This window comes from Acomys russatus, chromosome 18 (assembly GCF_903995435.1).
Source record: "Acomys russatus chromosome 18, mAcoRus1.1, whole genome shotgun sequence".
Taxonomy (NCBI): domain Eukaryota; kingdom Metazoa; phylum Chordata; class Mammalia; order Rodentia; family Muridae; genus Acomys; species Acomys russatus.
In genome coordinates, this window is record NC_067154.1 from 30,250,206 (window position 1) to 30,257,296 (window position 7,091).

Below are 7,091 nucleotides of genomic sequence, written 5' to 3' on the forward strand. Positions count from 1 at the left end.
CATTTTTGTGAAGTATTAATTTGAGATATCTACATATACTTCATTCTCTCTCTGCTTCTGCAGCCTTCTATGCATGTATGTATTACTTACAGGTGTGTATCATATATTAAACATGCCGGAGTGTGTTCCCAATTATATGTAGCCATTCATAATAACACATGATTTTATAATTGAAAGCTAATTTAAAAATAACAAGAAAATAAAATCCTTCCTGTTTATCATAATACTGTTTTTTTTTCCTGTTTACTAATGAAAAACACTGACTATTTTAAATGGTGTGAGGTAATCCAGACTCAGAAAGACATGCCTGGTTAATACTCACTTATAAGTGGATATTGGTGCAACACAGATGTCCTCTGAGAGTCTCCACTCAGTGGGGGATCAGGACTGATGCTGAGACTCACTGCTGGACTCCAGGTGATAGTGGTATAGAAGAATGGGAGAACAGAGAGACCTAGAAGGTTCTGGAGCCCCACAAGGAGACCATCAAGGCTGACAGAACTGGACCCAGGGGGGGCCTGCATAAACAGTTGTACCAACCAAGGACAATGCATGCAGTAAACCATATATGTCTAATGGATATATATGTGGAGAGTGGGGACTGCCTCTGACAATGAACTGTGGTGCCCCCAGAGTTCATTCCCTTGGTGGGGAGACCTGGTGGCACACAGAGGAAGGGGTGTGCCAAGCTATCTGGATGAGACCTGATAGGCTGTGGTCATATGATGGAGGAGAAGGTCCTCTTCTGACAGAGGTCTAGGGGAGGGAAATAGAGTGAAAGAGGGAGAGAGGGGGGAGTGGAAAGATACAAGTGAGGGGATAACTATAGGGATGTAATCTGAACAAATTATAATAAAATGTTGTATATTATGTCTCTAGTACTATTTCCTAATAGTATAAAAATAGTAGTAATATACAAAATCCACCCAGGTAGGGGTCAAGTGTTAGTCATACTAGAAGATAGTTTGAAAAATGGCAAACACATTAAATGGTTTCTATAAAAAATATTTTTACCTGTAAAAACAAGAGTGAAATTAGTGTTTATAATTTAGCCTTGAAATATTTTTCTCTTTCATTGTAAAACAAATCAGTTGCTTGTATTCCCACATGTTAGCCAAACACTGAAGGCTCTCTTATAGCTTTTGGTTGCTTGTTTTTATCTTTCATTACATGTAACAGAGATAAAATGAGAGTTGAGTTGCCCTTGACATTTGGACATTATGGATGAGAAATTCTATAACGCCAGTATAAGTTTTGTTGTACATTTGTAAAATTAATCTTATTTAATGTGTTAGAATCCTATCAGATATTAATCTCATTTTCCATGAATATTTACATTATCTAACCTAAGACATCCTGCTGTTCAAAAGCTGGAAGGCAACCTTGTAGATAACCACAGTTGGATTAATTTTAATTTAAGCAAGTTGCATGTTATGTTATGTTATGTTTTGCCTTCAGTTTCAATAAAATATCTTTCAGGAAAAACATAATAACCTGATTATTACTTTAATAATTTTATTCATGTGCATATGGTTTTTATATTATTTCTTATATTTCTGTCACCTTTTTGCATCTTTGTATTAAGAAAAAAGTGTTGGAGTTAATTACTTGTATGAATTTTTATTAAAAATTTTATAGGCATTATTTATATTATGATAACTGGTAATTACCCTTAAATGTTCAATGTGAAGCTTATTTTTATGGTGCAAGATAATTGAAGATACATATGCAAACCAAAAAAAAAAAAAAAGAAAGAAAGACTATGACACTCCTTTATAATACACTTACTAATCCTCTAACAATAATTTAACTTTTAAGTAGAGAAAAAAAAGAATAAAAAAATGTTTCCATTATAGATGTCAAAATGTAATTATCATATTATGCTTTTATAACATCAATCTATGATAGTTCTCTTTAAACCACATCAAGAAATAATTAAAAAAGCAAAATTAAAAAAATGCCTCACAGAACTATGCATTCATTATTGGGTTTGGATTATATGATCTAATGTTGAATTGTAATATATTAATAAAATTTATATTTTCTGCTGCTTTCTTTTATTTCTAGACATTTCCTCTTATTCTTCCTATACAAAATTTTATCCAATATAAAGTGTTGATAAGTATTGTCAATAACTAAAACTAGACAAAGGAAAGATGAATATCTAGCCAATAAAGATATTAAAGCCATCCTGTAAATACCTTTGTCATAGAGCAGAATAACTATTTCCTAACAACATAAGTGTTCAACCTTACTTGTGTGTTGGGTGAAACTATAGACATTTTCCAAATGGAGGATGAATAGATATATCTGTACAAAAGAAAGAGGAAAGTAATATCTGGTGATGAATAAAATCTCAGGAGAAATAAAAGAATATTCAGCCTAGGGGAATAAGTCAATGGAAACTAATCCAGCATAATATAAAATGATATGAAAAGTAAAATTACATATTTGAAAAGATCAATGAAATGGAGTCTATGAGACAAAGAGGGCAAAAACTAAAGCATCAAGTTATATGGAGAATAATGGGGTTATAGAAAATATAAAATATTAACCAAATTGATAATTCAATTGACTTAACACCTACACACATGCAAATTTTTAAAAAGTTAAAATAGCTGGACTATTTTACTACTGTGTAGCTTACTTTTAGCTAATAAAGGACAATAATGCTAGAGGTTACAAAGTAGGACATCCTAGATGCTTGGGGGCAACAACTACTGTTCTGTACAGCTGTTTGCACACTATGTAAAATGGTTGACCTTTCAAATGTATGTTCTAACTCATAAACTTTATGGAAAGAAAATCTTCACAATGGGTACTATCAATAAGAAATTTTAGCACTTATGTGTAAAGAGTTCAAACTAAAGGAGACATGAAGGTGATCGTTTAGGTACAGAATGGAACAGAAGTGACTTGAGCTGAGAGAATAACATTTTGACAAATGAACTTTAGTCTCTTTGTCTTCATGGATGAGAGGTATGGCATGACATAGCATGCCATTAGCAGTCGTGCCAGAGGGTTGATAGCCGGAAGATGGCAATACACCAGACAAGCCAAAAACATCAGAGACAACATGAGAACTTTAATAGACATCTTCTAGTCGATATTGACAATTTAAACTATGAAGTTTGTGCATATTCAGAAAATTGCATCATGTATTAAAAGAACCTGCAAAGTAATCATCACTGACAGTTCCACATAGGGGTTGTGGAAATTTAAGTTAAGATCCTACAACTGATGACATCATATTCCTTGACTGAAAAACAAAATGAAGGCTGGAAATGAACTTGGAAACTGCTTCCTTGCTGGCTAGATTTTATACTGAGACATGTTTCTATGCAAGCAGGTGGAAGGGGAGGCATCAGCAGTCTGTCTCAAAAGTGGATTCTGGTCATCCCAAAACAATCCTTTAGACAACATTTTCTCAGTGTTTCAGGAAGGAGTGCTTGCCTGATAACATGAACTTGGTCATTGGCCCATGGCTGGGGACATTGTATACCTTAGGAATGAGTTTATTGCTTTTAACTTACTAAATTAAATTGTTAACAATCTGCCTTCTAAATATACCCAGAGATAAATTGTTCTCAACATTGTTCAGACCATATTATTTTTTACAATGGATAGATAATAATTCAAAGATCCCTTTCTGCCTAAATAGTTCAAATTCAGTGGCTTTTGACTGATCATTTCTAAATTGCTCATATTTACTTTCCCCCCTCCAATGCTTATAAAACATAAGAGAATTGGAGGTGCCAAGGATCTAACACCAAATTATTTTGAAGGAGGAATATGAGTTCTCCAAAAAAAAAAAAAAAAAAAGATTCCAAGCTGTTGCATTCATAAACTCACAGAAGCTAAGTCTACCAACACTAGAACTGCATAGCCATTAAGATACCCTTCATGCCTTTAATCCCAGCACTCGGGAGGCAGAGGCAGGCGGATCGCTGTGAGTTCGAGGCCAGCCTGGTCTACAAAGTGAGTCCAGGATGGCCAAGGCTACACAGAGAAACCCTGTCTCGAAAAACCAAAAAAAAAAAAAAAAAAAAAAAAAAAAAAAAAAAAAAAAAAAAAAAAAAAAAAAAAAAAAAAAAGATACCCTTCATGGATGAAGGAGAGGTCCAAAGGCCGTGTCCTTTCTGTGGTGATAGTGGTTGTGGATGGATGTGAGAGAAAGAGGTACTATGTGTAATCAGTGCTGTAGCCATTAATTAACTGCCTACATTGCATCGGACAAATCTACCATAATATTGAGGAATATAGCCTTTTCTAAACTCAGCGGGCCAAAAACAAAACAGGAAAGCAGAAGGAACTATTATTGAGAAGAAATTTGTTGGAATATTATGGGAGAGAATGTGATCAGACTACATTATATGCATGCATAGATTACCAAATAATATGAATTTAATATATTTTAAATGAAATAAGCTTAACTCAAGTAAACAAATTAGTACAGTATGAAAAATAAAGGAAAGTTAAAAACATGAACATTTAAAAAGGAAACAAGTACCAGATAGCCTAGCTTAAATGAGCATGAGATAATTGTAAATGTTTAAAGTACACAATATTTCTTTTTACTATTTGAAGCTGAACTAACCGCTTATAATATGAAAGAGAGGCCCTGATGAGCTGTTTCTATGTTACTTCAGAAAAGTCTCCTTCACTGGGATTCAACAGAAAACAAAACAAAATCATTCATGCAAGCCATGAAATTAAATAAAACCTTAAGAAACATAAATTTTCAAATACACCAGAATTTTCTGTTTGTTTGGTTTTTGGTGTTTGTTTGTTTGTTTGTTTTACTTGAAGTTAAGACTGACAGCAAGCATTCAGAAAACACCCTGTTTACCTGGATAAGCACAATAAGAAATTCCTGCATGCTTTACTTTTTATAAGTAGCTGGTAGCAGGAGCAGAATCCAGGTATACATCTTCAAGCATTGGGCAACCTTAGCAACAGAAATTACATATGAAGATGGAATGAGATGAAGGGTTCTCACCAGATGTTATGACGGGTCTCATTGTCTTCATCTATTTGCTACATCAGAGAGAGCTAACTCTCTAGTCTGATAATTTACTTCAAAGTACTTCTAAATGCAGTAGAATTAATCATAATGTATATACTGGTTATAAAATTTTCCTTAAACAAATATGGAAGAGAGAGTAGAAAGGTGAAAGAAATATATGAGCAAAGATTTTTTTAAAAAAACCCTAATGATAATGATTTAAAAGATTCAAAAAGCCTATACGGCTATAACTTGTTATATTTTCTTTTTTTCTTCTATTGATAATAGATTCCTTTCACTTAATCTTGGCTTTTTCTGGTCTATCTTTATCCTTGCACATCTTGTAGGCAGAGTGAGTTTTGGGTTGAAGTTATTGGGGGTGGGTTGATGTTCTACCTGCCACTTCTAGGAGACTTGTATAGTTAGAGAGTGTCCTCTTAAGTCTTATTGCCCCTGCTACTAGGAGTCTCTTTTAGAGTCCCCCTCCTGTCTTGCCTGGAGCCTATCCTGCCTTAGGTCTGCAGGTTGTCCCATAGAATCTCTGGCCTACAGTTTCCCCTTTTCTCTGAAGGCTTTCTGTCCTCTTCCCACTCCTTGCCCTCACCTCACCTCACCTCACCTCACCTCACCTCACCTCAGCACTGCCCCTCCACCAGTCTCCCCATGTCAGATCTCCACCATTATTTCTCCTTCTGCTCATTCTCCTACCTTGTTCCCTCTCTTCAACCACTATAAGAGAACAAGAGAATGTCCAACCAATGCCTGGCCAAAGATCCACTCCATGGAAGGAAGCCAAACTCTGACACTAATAATGATACTCTGCTATGCTTGAAGATGGAAACCTAGCAGAATTGTCCTCTGAGGGGCTCCACCCAGCAATACTTCAAAACAGATGTTAAGACTCACAGTCAACCTTGTGTGATGTGTAGGGAGTGTTGTAAAAAAAAAGGAGTGAAGGAAAAAAATGACCCAGAAGAGACAGGAACTCCACAAGAAAACCGACAGAGCCAACTAACCAGGTCCCAGAGAGTCTTCCTGACGTTAACACATCACCTAAGGACCACACATAAACTGGAACTAGGCTCCCTACAAAGATGTAGGCAATGAGCAGCTCAGGCTTCATGAGGTACCTCTAATTAGGAGAGTGTGGGCTTCCTCAACCATGGGCTTTATTGCCAGCTTTTTTTTTCTATCACTTCCCCTTGGTGGCACTAGCTTGCCAGGCCACAGGAAAGAAGACATCCTCAGTCCTGAAGTGACTTGAGCTGGAGTATCTTTGAAGTGGAACTCCCCTATTCTGAGAAATAAGGGATGGGCAGGGGAAGAAAAAAGGAGGGCAAGACGAGGAGGTGAGGAAGGATGGGGCTATGACCAGGATGTAAAGTAAATAAATAATGAAAGAAAAGAAAAGAAAATTGATTTTTTCTCATATATAATATATCCTGATTATAGCTTTTCCTTCCTTTACTTCTGCCAGCTCATCCCAATGTTTCCCCACCTCACCTGTTGGGATCCATTTAGTTTCTCTCATTAGAAAAAGTATGGGGCACTATGAGAAAATAACAAAACCTAATAAAATAAAATATAAAGTAAAACAAAAACTGTCACATCAATGTTGGACAAAACAAACCAACAAAGAACCCAAGAAAAGGCACAAGATTTAGAGATCCAGTCATTTACATGCTCAAGAGACCCACAAAAACACTAAGCTTAAAAACATATATATATATATATATATATATATATATATATATGTATGTATGTATATGCATATATATACATACAGTGGACCCATTGCAGACTTCAGACCCTGTGCTTGCCGCTTCAGTCTCTGGGATTTAATATGACCTTGGCTCAGTTGATTTAGAGGAATTTGCTTTTTGTTGTTCTCCATAAACTGTAGCTTTTACAGTTTCCTCCTCCTCTTCCATGTGGTTCCCTGAACTCTAAGGGAAGAGTTGATGAAGAAATCTCATTTAGAGCTGTTTGTTCTGAAGTCTCTCTCTCTCTCCCTCTCCCCTTCATCTCCCCTTCTTTCCCAGCCCCTTTTTCCCTCCCTTCCTCCCCCTCCCTCCTTTCCCCCTCT